The following is an 18,367-nucleotide window of genomic DNA, read 5'->3' as shown; positions in this document are numbered from 1 at the left end:
TAATTTTGAGTTCAGTGTCATATGTCATCAATAATATTAGGGTCGGTGTCATATGTCATCAATTGGATTGGGTTCAGTGTCATATGTCATCGGTAATATTTTGATCAGTGTCAAGTCATTAACAATATTGTGGTCAATGTCATATTATCAATGTCATCAATGATATTGGGGTCAGTGTCATTTTATTAGTGATATTTTGATCAGTGTCTTATGTCATCAAATGTATTGGGGTCAGTGTCATATGTCACTGATAATTGTTGGGTCAGAGTTACATGTCATTAATGATGTTGTGGTAAGTGTCATAATATCAATGATATTCAAGTCTATATCAAATATTATCAATGATTATGAAGTCGTTGTCATTTGTCATCAATTATATTGGGATTAGTGTCGTCTGTCATCAGTGATATTTTGTTCAGTGTAATAAATCATCGATATAAAGTCAGTATAGTATATCTCAAAGATATTGAGTTCATTAATGTATGGCCACATACCTTCATTAATAACAATGGGCATCACAAAATTATTGGGTGAAGTGACACGTGCCATAAATAGCAGTTTTCTTCAACGGCAAATATCAGCCATATTGGTTCCAGTGCCATAAAGCGGATTTTGAGCGAAGCGAAAAATCTATTTTTGGGTGAGATAGCCATGACTTCCTGATGGAAGGTTCCTTTCGGTAGCTTCCTTGGGTATATTAACTACAAGGATATTCCCAGAGAATTAAACCACAGGTTATCACAGAATTCTTACTTCTGGTGCGAGTATCCTAAAGGTTTCCCTTTAAGACATCGTATATCAGCAGGGGACGCATGTATTAACACGCCACATAGCTATCTGCACCCCATATAGAGTTAACACTTTGATATGGAAAGGTGGAGAATAACTGGGGAGCCGTTCCACAGTTACACTCGTTCGTGGCTACTTTTGGTACTCGAAACGTAAACAAACAGGCGCCGTTGCTAAATGACGTCACGTCCGTCCTCATCCTGATGCCAGCTCCTTGCTAATCTCCATGATACAGCAGGACAGGGCGGGGCCTGAAAGGCTGGACTAGAATAGCAGGGACGGTCCATCAGGACGTCATGGCTATCTCACCCAAAAATAGATTTTTCGCTTCGCTCAAAATCCGTTTTTTGGGCTCAAGCCGTAACGTCCTGATGGAAGAGTACCAGAGAATCAATGTATCGTGGAAAATTTCCCCTTATTAAAGTAAGTGCCAAGGGCTTTGAATAGAGGTATGTAATGTGACCTCGGTAGAGGTTCTGTGAGGATCCAGCTTCCTGTCCCCCCTGGCAGAGAAGTCCCAGCGGGTTATACCAAAATTCAAAGTGGTCATCGAAGGGCTACTCACCCTGCGGAGAGTTCATGAAGGACTCGGAGACAAGACAGAATGGTCAATATTCGTGTAGGAACATTCTCAAGAGTAGATGAGTGATAGTTAATCACTATATTCCATGGTTAGAGAACAATCTGGTCTCGAAGGTATGGCGTAGGTAAGTATTCAATTAGGAATATTACACAGCATAGGTGAGTATATAATACAGACAAAGCATACTATTCTTCTCATTTCAAAGGAAAGGGGTAAATGAAACTATGACATTCATGTATTTCATAGTGTAAATAGGAGTGAAGAGAGACGCACAAGTAATGAAATAGACATTTTATTTCATAAATTGCAGGTTATAGTAGTAATAAATGCAATAAAGGATGTAAAGTTAATTTACAATAATAAATAATGTACATAGACATTAGAAAACTTCAATCTTGAATTTGAAAGAAATTTCAAATTTTTAGAAAGCACAAGTTCCAGAGGAACGTCAGTCTTTAACCAAGGAAAAAACACATCATGCCCTTAGGCATGTGGCACTCATGTGAAGTCTATGACATATCACCTAGGAAAGAACAGTCTATTAGAAACACTTAGTGTCCATGAAATCACTATGTATCACACGAGGGTCAACACAGGCACCCGTAGAGTTAAAGTCCAAAGTAACTCGCTGTTCTATGCAGAGTTAAACTGCAGGTTTCATAACACTACCTGCGGCTACCACGAAATGTTTGACTTCATGCACTTGCTTCGCGTAGTGCTTGAAGAAAACGCACTAAGATTTCCATCCTGTGAAGCTCTTGAGGCTTTCAAAATCCATACTCTGGAAGAGATTCAGAGAAGATGCGACTCTTCTAGGATCGTGACCTGCAAGTGTACTGTCAGGATCCGCTCTGCGAATGAAGTAGGTGATTTTTGCTCTTAGTTGTTTCAGTGACAGGTCGCTACCCGATGTTTCTCCTTTGAAGAGTTGGCCTCCACCAAAGTCTGAAGTTCTTCGAAGATACACCTTGAGACTCTCTACTGAACATAGAGAGACATCTTCCTTCAGGGGGCAGATTCTCCAGGGGCCCCATCTCTTGGTGGGTAATTCGTTTTTTGCGAGAAACGTCGGATCAGGGAAGAGGGTAAGTTCTCCTGTATCTGTGAACAGGATATGACCCTCGTCTCTTGATAATGCCACTATTTCGCTGACTCGGACTCCCGAGGCGAGAGCAAAAAGGAATATAAGTTTTTGAGTCAGATCCTTGAGAGGGCACGAATCGTTGTCCAAGTTAGAGGCAAAATGGAGCACCTTGTCCAGGGACCAGGGGATAGGTTTTGGCGGAGGTGCTGGGCGTAGTCTAGCGCATGCCTTTGGTAGTTTATTGAAGATATCGCTGGACAGATCAATCTGGAAGGCGTACAGTAGTGGTCTAGTCAAAGCCGATTTGCAGGTAGAAATCGTGTTGGCTGCTAAGCCTTGTCCATGAAGGTGAATGAAGAAGGACATACAAAAATCAATGGTGATTTCCGTATGGTTTTTTGCTTTGACGAACGAGACCCACTTTCTCCAGGATGATTCGTATTGCCGTCGTGTGGATTCAGTCTTGTATTCCTCGAGGAAGTCTAGACTTTTCTTCGAGATCCCAAACCTTTTCTTCGCGGCTAGAGAGAGAAAATCATGAGATGAAGGTCCCTGACTTTCAGTGATGAAGCGAAGACAGTCGACTTCTGTACTTGCTGAGAGAGAACTAGGCCTGGTAGGGGGATCAACTTGGGCTGCAGCTCCAGGACCAGAGGGTACCAATTGCTCCGGGGCCACTTGGGAGCCACTAGGGCCGCTGTCCCTTTGAAGGTTCTCAGTTTGGAGAGGACTTTCAGCAGAAGGTTGGTGGGAGGGAACAGGTATATCCTGGACCATCTGTTCCAATCCAGTGACATGGCGTCCACTGCTTCTGCCTTGGGGTCCTCGTACGGGGCCACATAACGAGGAAGTTGATTGTTGTCGCTCGTTGCGAAGAGATTGATCTGAAGTTCCAGGACTTGGCGAGAGATGAAGAAGAATGATCTTGCGTCTAGAGACCATTCCGACTCTATTGGGTTTGTCCGTGATAGAGCGTCCGCCGTCACATTGCGGAATTCTTGTAGGTGAACTGCAGACAGGTGCCATTTCTTCTTTTCTGCCAGACGGAAGATCGGAAGAAGTACCTGATTTATCTGGGGCGATCTAGAGCCCTGACGATTGAGACATCTGACTACCACCGAGTTGTCCAGAGTCAGACGGATGTGGATCGAGGGAGGCGGAGGGAGTTTCTTCAGAGTGAGAAGGACCGCCATGGCCTCCAAGATGTTGATGTGAAACGTCTTGAATAGGGGAGACCATGTCCCTTGAGCCTGTTGTTGGTAGGAGTGACCTCCCCAACCCTCCAGCGAAGCGTCCGTGTGGATGTTGAGTGATGGAGGTGGGTGTTGAAGAGGAATGGACCTTTTCAGGGCCCTTGCTTCCGACCACGGCTTTAAGAGTAACCGAAGTCTGTTTGGGAGCCGTCTCTTGAGGTCTCTTCGAGCGATGGATGCAGAACGTCTCCAGACTCCTGCGGCATCCTTTAGCTGTGCGCGAAGCACTGGGTTTGTCACAGAGGCGAACTGTAGAGAGCCTAGAACTTGTTCCTGCTGTCGTCTTGAGATCCTTATGGATTTCAGCAGTTTTTTGACAGACCCTGCTATTTCCTTCCTTTTCTTCTGTGGGATGGAAAGGCGGTGTGACTGAAGATCCCAATGGATTCCTAACCATTGGAACTTCTGAGCTGGAGAGAGGCGAGATTTCTTGGTGTCTATCTTGAATCCCAGGTGTTCTAGGAACTGGGTGACTTTGTTGCAGGATCGTACACTATCTCCGGGCGATGTCGGCCAGACCAGCCAGTCGTCTAGGTAGGCCATCACCTGGATACCGCGAAGGCGGAGCTGTTGAACGATGGCGTCTGCCAGCTTGGTGAAGATCCATGGAGCCACGTTGAGCCCGAAGGGCATGGCCCTGAAGGCGTAACTTTTCCTTTGGAGTCGAAATCCTAGGTAGGAGGAAGCGTGATGGTTCATTGGAACGTGCCAGTAGGCATCCGCCAGGTCTATAGAGACCGTGTAGGACCCTTGAGGCAGGAGGGTCCGTATTTGTTGAAGAGTCAGCATCTTGAACTTGTTGTTTGAGATGAACTTGTTGAGGGGGGATAAGTCTAGAATGACTCTGAGTTTGTCGGAGTCCTTCTTGGGGACGCAAAATAGTCTCCCTTGGAACCTGGTTGACTTTACCCTCCTTATCACCTTCTTGTTCAAGAGTTCTAGGACATATTCTTCCAGGAGGGGGGTTGATCGTTGGAAGAATTGCTGGAAGGTTGGGGGTGGTTGAGTCCAGCTCCAGCCTAGTGCCTTCTTGACGATGCTGTGTGCCCAGGGTTCGAAGGTCCAACGATCCTGGAATTGGCGGAGTCTTCCTCCCACCGAAAGCACTTCATTGCATCTGGCTTCCCGAGGGTTTGCTACCTCGGCCGCTAGCTCCCCTTCCTCCTCTGCCTCTGGAGGGACGGCGAGACACATCTCTGCCTGAGCCTCTGCTTGAGCCTCTACCTTTGGGACGAAAGGTAGTGGTTTGCTGCTCAAATGCAGGGGTGAAGACCGGTGACTGCAATAGAACCGGTTGGGTGACCAGCTGAAAGGTCTGTTGTGGCTGAGCTGCCACTTGGGGAGTAGCGGAACCCGGAAACTGCCGTCTCTGTTGACGTTGCTGGAGTTTTGGTTTCTGAAGTTTCCTCTTAGGTTGAGGGCCGTCGTCCTGAGAGGATTTCCTTTTCTTCGACATGCCCCATTTATGGAGAAGGTTCCTGTTCTCCGTGGCAGCTTTGTCGGCGATCTCTTTCACTAGGGAGGAGGGAAAGAGGTGTTTACCCCAGATGTTGGAGGAAATCAGCCTCCGGGGTTCGTGTCTCACTGTAGCGCTCGCGAACACGAATTCACGACAGGCTCTGCGAGCCCTAGTGAAGCTGTACAGATCCTTCATGACCGTTGCCAAATGCGTTTTGGCAAGGACCATGTAGAAGTCTAGGACCCTGGTGTCACCGGCCATGACTTCAAGCTGTACTGTACCTGGAGGGACATAGATGCGGCAAGCCTTTCCTTCGTATCATGTTCCCTACGAAGGAGATGATCGTTGAGTTTTGGGAGGTCCTCATTAAACTGACGACCAGCAACGTCAGGCTCTAGCTTCCCCACTGTGAATGTCGACTGGACGTCTTTCCAGTGCCTATCATCGGGGGGAGTAGTCAGGGAGAAGGGCCTGCACTCCTCCAGTACAGGGCAAGGTTTCCCTTCTTCCACTGCTTTCAGTACCGCAGTGAAGGCCTTTTCGAGAAAGGGGAAGGTCGCATTGTCCGGTGCGACGAAGGTTGGGTGCTTTTTACTAAGCGCCGGCATCTTTGAATTGGTGAAGCCCCTACTCTTCACCGTGTTGGCTAGCATAGCCTTGGCCTTCGAGAGATCGAACACAATTACCTCCTTCGGTTCGGTCTCTTCTTTAGAGGCGGGTTCGGACCTGAGTCGGACGTAACAGTCCGGATAAGCCTCAAAGTTCGGGAAGAACTCCACTTCTTCCAACGCGATCGAGCCGACCTTCTCACTGATGAAGATCTTGCCCGTGGTGATCGGCATGTATCCGAGCAGGCAGGGAGGTCCTTAACCGAAATCCTTTTCGGTTGCTTAGAACTTCCGAGGTTAGACTTGAAAAGCTCATGGGTCTCGCGAAGTTTCTTATCCATGAGAGCTTCAAGCATCTTTAAGATCTCCTGAGTGCCTGATGGGATAGGGTCCGGGGTGGCGGACGTTGAAGGAAAGGATTCCTCGGTCGGTGTAGGATTTGGTGCAGGGGTAGAAGTGGGAGCGACCTCTTGCTCCAAATCAGGGTATTCCACCTGATCTTCCTCATAGTCGAGCTCCTCGCCCATGAGGTTCCTCTCCGTAGTTTCCGACACTTCCGACATACGTTCCACGTTGTCGGAATCTTGACGGCACTCATGCATGGACTGGGCCATGACAACATCAGGTTCCACCCCTATCTGGACGGTAGGAATCTGATCACTAGGGACCACTGAGTCTTTCGATGCCTTCGGGAATAGCAAGGCCCTCAAATCTTCGGTAGCGAGATACGGTCCGGTGGCGTTCTTCGGGAAGCCACGCACCCACTTGCATAGCTTCTCCCGAGCGTTGTCCCTTACCTCCGCTGAAGGAGGATCGTCGAACGCTTCGACCAGACGACTCTTGCAGACTGTACAGTGCTGCGGGTCCCAGTATTTCAGGTCGCCTTTCTTGGCGGCGCAGGGGGCGTGGGTCCGACACGCCTTGTGCCCGTAGAAGTCCGGGCGCTTCACTTCACAGAAGTTGTGGTCACACTTCATATACTCTTCCTGTAAAAGAAAGAGATCATGAGTATATGGAAGGCATAAGAATGACTTACCTTACTCTAAGGTTAAATTTTAAGTAGTCAAAATTTCACCTAACATTAAATAATTTATGAATATTGTAATGTTTGAGAAAAGTAGCGGGAAAGGAAGTAGATAGACACATACTTGTGAATCCCGCCCAGTCGGTTACCGTAACCTTATCAATAGGCAATTTCATTTGTGACCGAGGGACACAAAACGGAAATCCGCATGGATCACTGTGGTGGGTAGAAGCTAAGTTCTAGCAGAGATTGCCTGCGAGGTGTATCAGGGACTGAGACCACTCAGTTCCTTGGGTTAAAGGGGTAGTAGGAGACCCCGTATAAATCTAGGTTCCGGCAACCGACTGTGCTAAGACACACAGAGTATGCTGGAAATTTGTAATGTGCAAGAAGACAGCACAGCCACTAGTAGAATGGTAAGACAATACCTATACATAGAAGTGGCTAAGCCATCTGGCTGCAGTGTAGGACTGTCGGCATGTTGTCGACAGGTAGAAGAAGGGGTGCAAGTCCCTTGGTGCCTCCGCAGGGCTCCGGCAGGCCGGGGGAATGCCGGAGGCCGCTCCAGCAGGGTGTAAGGCATTAAGGCAGACACATTGAGAATCTAAGCATAATACCAACTTGGCGACCGCCGGCACAGCGGCGGAACGCCGGCGGGAGGCGGCGTCTCCGGTAGCCGAAGGCTGACGGCTTAGTGATCAGTTCCTAAGATAATGCAGTATATGGTAGTATACCCAGACCGCCGGCAATCAATGCCGGCACACCGGAGGCCGGCCGAAGGTCGGACAACCGAAACTAGGTAAGGGAGGGGTGGGCCATCGGTTGTATGCCGACGGAATGCGGCAGCCCCCCGGCACACGGAAGGCTGACGACTTGGAGGAGGGAGGGTATCTTATGAGAGAGAATCACCAAAGGGTAGGGCGATATCGCCGGCAGTAGAGGTGGCAAGGGACCGGCACCAGGGTAGATAGAGAGACAGATAAGGAAGGATTGGAGGGGTAAGACCACATACCCTTCCGGCATCCCTCCAGAGAGAGTTTACCAATGATAGGAGTAGGTCCTCCTAGCATCCAATGGCAGGGGGCCGGCAGCCGGCCGGGTGCCAGGGTAACCCAAGGAAGGGTTAGAGTACACTCAAGAGGGGGAACCCCCTGTTGGACAAATCGCTGCCAGTGGCCACCCCCATAGAACGCTATGAAGGGTATGTGTACCAGAGCGACCTGCTCAACAGGAGATCAAGATAGCCCTATCACTCCACCCAAGGGAGGAGTGTAGGACTAGGGACAGATGTGTATAGGCCAGCCTATGTATGGGCTAGCCTACACCAAGGGTTAGGTGGGGAGGGAGAAGAAGAGGGGTCTTCCATAGGGGAGGCTCTGTACAAGAATGGCCACCAAGGAAAGGGAGGATGCTCCCTAGCCTAGGGTAGGTAACCAGAATGAGAACGGTGTAAGAGTACCGTCTCAAACTATAAAAGTACAGAACTAGGGCCCCCCCCCCCCCCAAGGCCTAACCTAGATAAGTAGTGTTAATTCCCATGCTAGGTAGGCTGAAAGACACATCGCAAGTTGCATGGAAGGGTAAGTAACCTAACCATAAGCAACTGAGGAAGGACAGAGCCGTTCCTCTTTCTCGGTCGCAACCTTAAGGGGGGATCATTCCCTTAAGGTAGACAGAGAAGCGATAAATACTCCAATTGTGGACAAGATTCCCCTATATAGAAGGGGAAGCATGGCCACGCAGAGGGAATGCCCGTAGGCAGGGGGGATGAAGGGAGCATATAGGGGTTCCTACATTTAGGTTAGGTTAGAAAGGTAAGCAAACAAACCGGTCCCCTATATGGTCCCAGAAGGCGAAAAACACTTGCATCACAGTTAACAGTATGATAAATAATGCCACTATCTTCATAACTTAACCTAGGATCACTGGAATATATCATGCATGAACACAAGTGCTAAGCAATCTAGCCTAGGGGCTAAGCTAGCAATCTAGTATGGGGTCAAGCGATGACCGGATAATAGAGCGTTAAAACACGATATATGAAGTTCCTAGTTATGAAGACTAAATGACTAACAATATCAATTAGTTAAGAGGCCGGAAAAAGCTGTTCTGACTAGCTAAATAAGGAATGCAAGAGAACAGCGACGCCATAAAATGGCGTGTCCGGTAGTAGCGCAGCTCTGCCACATAACACAAAATATTACGAAAAGTATAAGTTACTTTACGGCCAGAGCTTATTTAAACAATACTGGGACCTGGTACTCAACTTTCCAGAAGAAGGCGAGGCTGAAGGTATAGACATAACGGCGATGCAAGTCGATGAAAATCGCACAAGGGGAAATCCGTCTAAGCAAGGTAGCTACAAGCAGAAGGATGAGGACGGACGTGACGTCATTTAGCAATGGCGCCCGTTTGTTTACGTTTCGAGTACCAAAAGTAGCCACGAACTAGTGTAACTGTGGAACGGCTCCCCAGTTATTCTCCACCTTTCCATATCGAAGTGTTAACTCTATATGGGGTGCAGATAGCTATGTGGCGTGTTAATACATGCGTCCCCTGTTGATATACGATGTCTTAAAGGGAAACCTTTAGGATACTCGAACCAGAAGTAAGAATTCTGTGATAACCTGTGGTTTAATTCTCTGGGAATATCCTTGTAGTTAATATACCCAAGGAAGCTACCGAAAGGAACCTTCCATCAGGACGTCATGGCTTGAGCCCAAAAAGTGTCTTGTATCTTAAGCAAGCCATGTATCCCCAATGACAATATTATTATTATTATTATTATTATTATTATTATTATTAGCTAAGCTGCAACCATAGTTGGAAAAGCACAATGCCATAAGCCCAAGTGCTCCAACAGGGAAAAATATCCAGTGAAGAAAGGAAATAGATAAACTACATTAGAAGTAATGAACAGTTAAATTGAAATATTTTAGAACATCAACAACATTAAAATAATTTTTTTCATATACGTATAAGCTATAAAAATTTAAAAAAAAAAAAACGAAAGAGAAATAAGAAGAAACTGTGCCTGAGTGTACCCTCAAGCGAGAGAAATTTAACCCAAGACGGTGGAAGACCTTTGTACATAGGCTATGGCACTACCCAAGACTAGAGAACAATGGTTTGATTTTCGAGTGGCATATAGCTTCGCTTATCAAATATCCCCATTTTTATTGATGCTAGGGCCTTTTTTTAATATGCTTTATTCCTTCATGAAAATTCTATAGTACAGTTTTTTGGGCTCAAGCCATGGCGTCCTGATGGAAGGTTCCTTTTTGGTAGCTTCCTTGGGTATAAGACTACTAAGATATTCCCAGAGAATTTAACCACAGGTTATCACAGAATTCTAACTTCTGGAGCGAGTATCTCAAAGGTTTCCCTTTAAGACATCGTAATTTCAACAGGGGACGCATGTCTAAACGCGCCACATAGCTATCTTCACCCCGAACAGAGTTAATGCTTCGGTGTGTAAGAGTAGAGAATAGCTGGGAGCCGTTCCACAGCTAATCTCACTCGTGGCTACTACTGATACTCGAGACGTAAACAAACGGACGCCATTGCTCTAATGACGTCACGCCCGTCTTCATCCTTTGTTTAGTAGCTGCCCTACTTAGACGGATTTTCCCTGTGTTAACTTTATCGTTTTGCATCTTCGCTATGTCATTACCTTCAGCCTCGCCTTCTTTTGGAAAGTTGAGTACAAGGTTCCAGTATTGTTTAATTAAGCTCTGGCCGTAAAGTAAATATTACTTTTCGAAATAATTGCTGTTTTGTGGCAGAGCTGTGCCTCTACCGGACCCGCCATTTTATGGCGTCGTTGTTGTTATGCATGTCTTATTTAGTTAGCCACAACAACGTTTCCGGCATTATATACTAATCGAATACATTAGTTTATTTAGTCTTCATAGCTAGGAACTTTTATATCGTGTTTAGACGCTTTTTATTGGTCATCGATTGACCTCATACCAGTCGGCTACTATAGCCCCCAGGCCAGGAGCCTACATACAAGTGTTCATGCATGATTTATTAGTGATCCTAGACTAAGTTATGAAGATAGTGGCATTATTTTACAATACTTTTGACAGTGATGCAAATGTTTTCGCCTTCAGGGACCATATAGGGGATAGGCTAGTCAGTGACTCTTTCTAGCCTAACCTAATGTTAGGACCCCTATATGCTTCCTTCATCCCCTGCCTTGGCATTCCCTCTATTTAGCCTTGATTCCTTTTCTGAGTAAAGGGATTAATTGTCTAATAGAGTATTTATCGCCTCTCCGTCCTTCCTAAAGGAATGAACCCCCTTTAGGGCTGAGTCCGAGAGTGAGGTTAGGCTAGCCTACCTCTATGGCTAGGATAGTCTATGACTTTCCTGCGATAGCGATATGTCTTCTTCCTTTCCTAGTTCAGGACTCTTAGCCCTGTTCTAGGTTAGGTTAGGAAGGTTTCTCTGTTCCATGCTGAAACTGTACTCTTGCACCGTTTTAGCTGATCTGCCTGATCTTAGGTTAGGGAGTGTCCTCCCTTTTCCTTAGTGGCCGCTCTGGTACAGAAACCCTTCCTGGGAAGACTTCTCTCTTCTCCCTCCCCACCTATCTCTTGTATAGCCTAGCCTATGCTTAGGTTAGTTTATACCCATCTGTCCCCTATCCTACAACTCCTCCTTAGGGTGGAATAGTAGGGCTACCCGAGCTTCCTTGTGCAGTCCGCTCTGGTACATATACCTTCATAGTGTCCTATAAGGTTAGTTACCAGTATAGTTCTGCATATGGGAGTCTCCCCCCCCCCCTTGGGTGTTCCCTAGCCCTCCCTTGGGCTACCTTGCTCCCGGTCCCTAGTGACCCCTGCTCATGGATGTTAGAGCCTGCCTCTATCATGGGTACACCCCCTCAGGGAGGGGGAGGGATGTCTGGAATCCTGATGGTACTTCCTACATCCCTTCCCCCCTCCCCCCTGTCTCTCTCCCTATCCGGGTGCCGGTCTCTTGCCGCCTCTACTGTCGGCAATACCTGCCTCCTACTTGGTGACCCTCCCTAACCTTGCCGCCAGCCCCCCGTGTACCGAGGGACTGCCGGCTGCCGCCGGCTACTACCGGCGGCTCTCCTACTCCTATCTAGTCGTCCGCTTGCCGGTCGACCGCCGGAGTGCCGGCATATACTGCCGGCAACCCGATACAGCCTTTACCATCCTTATCCCAGTCACCAACCTGGCATCCTCCGACTGCCGGAGCCGCCGCTCCCTGCCGGCGTGCCGCCGTTGTGCCGGCGGCCGCCATCCTGGTATTTGACTGACTTTGAACATTGTCTGTCCTAATGCCAGAATCTATGCTGGAGCGAGCTCCGGCATGCCGGCGGCTTGCCGGATGCCCCGGAGGCGTCAAGAATACTTGCACCCCCTTACTGTAGCTATCATAAGACTATGATAGCCCTATATCGCAAACAGATAAGCTGCTTCTGCTATTAAGATCAGTACCTAGTACTGCTCTATTAGTGATCATGCTGTCTCTTTGCATTCTTCTAATTCCAGCATGCTATGTGCATCTTAGCACGGCTGGTTGCCAGAAGCAGTTACCTTTTAAATGAGGCCTTCTGGCCCTTAACTGGGAACCGAATGAATTCGGTCCCAATCTTGTCCTTGGTTTTTTCCATGGAATTCCAAAATACTTGGAATTCTAGGAAACTATATCCAGTGCCCTCGGTCACTCGGATTATCCAGGGACCAAGCTTATGGTAACCGGCCGGGCGAGATGCATGGAGCATGTTCTCCTTTACTATTTTCATTCTCTATGCATCACACCTTCTTTAAGTTAAAATTAATGATTAATATTAACTTAGTTTAAGAGCCATTCTTATGACTCCCCCATACTCATTTTCTCTTTCTTCCACAGGAGGAGCAGATGAAGTGTGATTTCGCCTTCTGCGCTGTGAAACGCCCGCAGTTTTACGGGCATACGGCTTGCAGGACTCACGCCCCTTGCGCAGACAAGAAAGGGGATTTGAAGTTTTGGAATCCACTGGATTGTACGGTCTGCCAGGCCTACCTAGTTGAGGCCTTCCATAACCCTCCTTCAGCGGAGGTTAGAGACATTTCTCGTGAAAAGCTGCGCAAGTGGGTGCGTGGCTTCCAGAAAAATGCTACCGGACCGTACCTGGCCACCGAAGAACTGAGGTCACTATTGTTCCCTAAGGCCTCCTCTGACTCAGTGGTACCCAAAGATGTGATCCCCACTGTCCAAATTACGGTGGAACCTGATGTGGTCATGGCTCAGTCCATGCACGAGTGTCGTTTGGATTCCGAGGATGACGAACAGATTTCAGACGTCTCGGAAGACACGGAGAAGACGCTTATGGCTCAAGGAGCCGAAGAGGACGAAGACAAGGTGGAGTACACCGAGTCGGAGCTAGAAGCTGCTCCCTCGTCCATCCCCCCTCCTACTCCTACACCGACGGAAATGTCTATTCCGTCTACCTCCTCGACTCCGGATCCTTCTTCTTCTACTCAAGAACTGATCCGGCTGATTAGAGCCGTCATGGACGACAGGCTGAAGGAGAACCAGGAGTCCATCAGGTCGATGATAGGATCCAGAGAGCCGAAGAAGATTTCGGTCAAGGATCTCCCCGCTTGCTCTCATGCCAACCCGTGGAGGTATGCAGAGCATATGGTTATTGCGACCGGCAGGATCTTTGTCAGTGATAAGATCGGCACGGTCCCTTTGGAAGATGTGGAGTTCTTCCCAAGCTTTGAGGCCTACCCGGACTGTTACGTCCGGCTTCGTTCCGAACCTGCCTCGAAGGAAGAGACCGAACCTAAGGAAGAGATAGTGTTCGATCTCGCAAAGGCCCAGGCTATGCTAGCCTCCGCATTTAAGAGTAGAGGCTTTACCTGCTCTAAGCTTCCGGCATTGAGCAAGAAGCACCCTACTTACGTTGCACCTGATACTGCGATTCTTCCATTCTTGGAAAAGGCCTTAGCTGCATGCCTTAAAGCGGCGGAAGAAGGGAAACCCTGCCCTGCACTGGAGGAGTGCAGACCCTTCTCCATCGTGACACCCCCTGACGCTCGACACTGGAAAGATGTTCAGCATACTTTCGTCGTGGGAAGGCTCGATCCTGACGTCGCCGGACGTCAGTTTAATGAAGACCTCCCTAAGCTCAACGATCACCTCCTTCGCCGGGAACAAGACACGAAGGAGAGGCTTGCGGCATCTCTTTCTCATCAAGTCCAACTGGAAGTTATGGCCTGTGACACTAGAGTACCAGATCACTACATGGTACTCTCCAAATCCCACTTACTGACGGTAATGAAGGACTTGTACCACTTCATAAAGGCTCGAAGAGCCTGTCGTGAATTCGTGTTTGCCGGTGCCACCGTGAAACACGAACCCCGGAGGCTGATTTCCTCCAACATCTGGGGAAAGCACCTGTTTCCTTCTGACCTTGTGAAGGAAATAACTGACAGAGCCGCCACGGAGAATAGGAACCTTCTCCACAAGTGGGGCATGTCCAGGAAAAGGAAACCCTCTCAGGACGACGGACCTCAGCCTAAGAGGAAACCTCAAAAGTCAAAACCCCAGCAACGTCAGCAAAGACGTCAGTTTCCGGGACCCGCTACCTCCCAAGTGGTTGCCCAACCACAACAGACCTTTCAATTGGTCCCCCAACCGGTGTTGTCACAGTCACCGGTCTTCACCCCTGCCTTTGAGCAACCATCAACTACCTTTCATGCCAAAGGTAGAGGCTCATTCAGGGGTGCAAGCAAAGACGCATCTCGCCGTCCCTCCAGAGGTAGAGGAGGAAAGGGAGCTAGCGGCCGAGGCAACAAGTCCTCGGGACACCAGAAGCAATGAAGTGCTTCCGGTGGGAGGAAGACTCCGCCAATTCCAGGATCGTTGGACCTTCGATCCCTGGGCACACAGCATCATCAAGAACGGTCTAGGCTGGAGTTGGACGCAACCACCCCCAATCTTCCAGCAGTTCTTCCAGCAATCAACCCCCCTTCTGGAAGAATATGTTCTAGACCTCTTGAACAAGAAGGTGATAAGGAAGGTAAAGTCCACCAGGTTCCAAGGGAGACTGTTTTGTGTTCCCAAGAAGGACTCAGACAAACTCAGAGTCATTCTGGACTTATCCCCCCTCAACAAGTTCATAGAGAACAACAAATTCAAGATGCTGACGCTTCAACAAATAAGGACCCTTCTGCCTCAAGGTTCCTACACGGTCTCTATAGACCTGGCGGATGCCTACTGGCACATTCCAATGAACCATCACGCTTCCTCCTACCTAGGATTTCGACTCCAAAGGAAAAGCTACGCCTTCCGGGCCATGCCCTTCGGCCTCAATGTGGCCCCTCGGATCTTCACAAAACTGGCGGATGCCATAGTACAACAGCTCCGCCTAAGAAACGTCCAGGTGATGGCCTACCTCGACGACTGGCTAGTCTGGGCTCCATCGCCCGAAGAGTGTGCAAAGTCTTGCAACGAAGTTACCCAGTACCTAGAACACCTGGGATTCAAGATCAACGAGAAAAAATCTCGCCTCTCTCCAGCTCAGAAGTTTCAGTGGTTGGGAATCCACTGGAATCTTCAGTCACACCGCCTTTCCATCCCCCAGAAGAAAAGGAAGGAAATAGCAGGGTCTGTCAAGCGACTACTGAAATCCAAACGCATTTCAAGACGACAGCAGGAACGAGTTCTAGGCTCTCTACAATTCGCCTCAGTGACAAACCCAGTGCTTCGTGCACAGCTAAAGGATGCCGCGGGAGTCTGGAGACGCTCGGCATCCATCGCTCGAAGAGACCTCAAGAGACGGCTTCCAAACAGACTACGACGCCTCCTAAAGCCGTGGTCGGAAGAAAAGGCCCTGAAAAGGTCCATTCCTCTACAACACCCTCCTCCATCACTCAACATCCACACGGATGCCTCACTGGAAGGTTGGGGAGGTCACTCCCACCAGAAACAGGTTCAAGGTACCTGGTCTCCACTATTCAAGACGTTCCACATAAACATCTTGGAGGCCATGGCGGTCCTTCTAACTCTGAAGAAGTTATCCCCACCGCCCTCGATCCACATCCGTCTAACCCTAGACAACTCGGTGGTAGTTCGTTGTCTCAATCGCCAAGGCTCAAGATCGCCCCAGATAAATCAGGTGCTTCTCCCAATCTTCCGTCTGGCGGAGAAGAAGAAGTGGCACCTGTCTGCAGTTCACCTACAAGGATTCCGCAATGTGACAGCGGATGCTCTATCTCGGACAAACCCGATAGAGTCGGAATGGTCTCTAGACGCAAGATCGTTCTCCTTCATCTCTCACCAAGTCCCAGAACTTCAGATAGATCTCTTTGCAACGAGCGACAACAATCAACTTCCTCTGTACGTAGCCCCGTACGAGGACCCCAAAGCAGAAGCAGTGGACGCCATGTCACTGGACTGGAACAGGTGGTCCAAGATCTACCTGTTCCCTCCCACCAACCTTCTGTTGAAAGTCCTCTCCAAACTGAGAACCTTCAAAGGGACAGCGGCCCTAGTGGCTCCCAAGTGGCCCCGGAGCAACTGGTACCCCCTGGTCCTGGAGCTGCAGCCCAAGCTGATCCCTCTCCCGGGCCCAGTTCTCTCTCAACAAGTACAGAAGTCGACTGTCTTCGCTTCATCATCGAAAATCAAGGACCTTCATCTCATGATTTTCTCTCCCTTGCCGCAAGGAAGAGGTTTGGGATCTCGAAGAAAAGTCTAGACTTCCTAGAGGAATACAAGACCGAATCCACGAGACGGCAATATGAATCATCCTGGAGGAAATGGGTCTCCTTTGTCAAGGCAAAAAATCCTAAAGAAATCACAATTGATTTCTGTATGTCCTTCTTCATTCACCTTCATGGACAAGGATTAGCAGCCAATACGATTTCCACCTGCAAATCGGCCTTGGCTAGACCAATTCTATATGCTTTCCAAATTGATCTGTCCAACGACATCTTCAACAAACTACCAAAAGCATGTGCTCGCCTACGTCCAGCACCCCCTCCGAAACCGATCTCCTGGTCACTAGACAAGGTACTCCATTTCGCCTCCAACTTGGACAATGATTCATGCCCCCTCAAGGATCTGACTCAGAAAGTTATATTTTTATTTGCTCTCGCTTCGGGAGCTCGAGTCAGCGAAATAGTGGCATTATCAAGAGAAGAAGGACACATCCTGTTTACCGATTCAGGAGAAGTGACCCTCTCCCCTGATCCGACGTTTCTCGCTAAAAATGAATTACCCACCAAAAGATGGGGCCCTTGGAGAATATGCCCCCTGAAGGAGGATGTCTCTCTATGTCCAGTAGAGAGTCTCAAGGTCTATCTTCGCAGAACTTCGAACTTTGGTGGAGGCCAACTCTTCAAAGGAGAAACATCGGGCAGCGACCTGTCACTGAAACAATTAAGAGCGAAAATCACCTACTTCATTCGCAGAGCGGATCCGAACAGTACACCCGCTGGTCATGATCCTAGAAAAGTGGCATCTTCTCTGAATTTCTTTCAGAGCATGGACTTTGAAAGCCTTAAAAACTTCACGGGCTGGAAGTCCTCGCGAGTTTTCTTTAAACATTATGCGAAACAAGTGCACGAAGTCAAACATTTTGTGGTAGCCGCAGGTAGTGTTATGAAACCTGCACCTAACTCTGCGTAGAACAGTGAGTTACTTGGGACTCTAACTCTTCGGGTGCCTATGTTGACCCTCGAGCGATTCATAGTGATGTCTAAAAACACTTAGTGCTTTTATAACTGTTCTTATCCCAGGTGAAATGTCATAGTGTCACACAAGTGCCGCATGCCTTGAGCATGATGTGTTATTTAAAGACTTGCGTTCCTCGAGAACGAGTACCTACTAATATCCTGAAATTCCTTTTCAGATTCAAGAGCAAGCCTTTATTTCTATGTACATTATTATTACTGTAAATGAACTTTACTTTTGCTGTAAATTATTCAATTTCTGCATTGTGAAATAAAATTTCTATTTTATTACTTATGCGTCTCTTTCAGCTCCTACTTACTATGAAATACATACCTGTCATAGTTTTATTTATTCCTCCTTTCTTATGGTTATGAAGAATTTAAGATGTTTAATCCTAAATTATATTCACCCTGACTAAGTAAGGTTCCTACACGAATACTTACTTCTGATAACCAAGAGATGAACTCTATACACAGTGCCCAACCACCACTGGTCTAATTTCAGAATGTTCCTATACAAATACCAAACATTCCGCTTCATCTCTAAGTTCTTCAAGTTCTTCTCTCAGGATGAATAGCCCTTCAATACCACTTTGACGTCGGCATAGCCCATGGGAACTTCCTGCCAAGGGGGGCAGGATACTTCGTTCCTATGGTTCTTTACCTAAGATTACTTTGCTGTTTTGTCAATGCCTAGGCACTTAATACTGGGGGGAAAATCTACCACGATACATTGATTCTCTGGTACTCTTCCATCAGGACGCCATGGCTTGAGCCCAAAAAACGGATTTTGAGCGAAGCGAAAAATCTATTTTTGGGTGAGATAGCCATGGCGTCCTGATGGACCCTCCCTACTACTTCGTC

The 18,367-nt window shown here is 48.0% G+C and overlaps 1 protein-coding gene across 1 annotated transcript in view; it reads left to right on the top strand.

Annotated features, from left to right (window-relative positions):
- The window catches only part of LOC137648699 (CLIP domain-containing serine protease B4-like), a 63,677-nt gene that overhangs the window by 6,648 nt on the left and 38,662 nt on the right, over positions 1-18,367 (top strand). The window lies entirely within an intron of this gene.

Source organism: Palaemon carinicauda, chromosome 10 (genome assembly GCF_036898095.1).
Source record: "Palaemon carinicauda isolate YSFRI2023 chromosome 10, ASM3689809v2, whole genome shotgun sequence".
NCBI lineage: Eukaryota > Metazoa > Arthropoda > Malacostraca > Decapoda > Palaemonidae > Palaemon > Palaemon carinicauda.
Note: the sequence above shows the minus strand (reverse complement) of the source record. Positions and strands in the feature narration are given on the sequence as shown.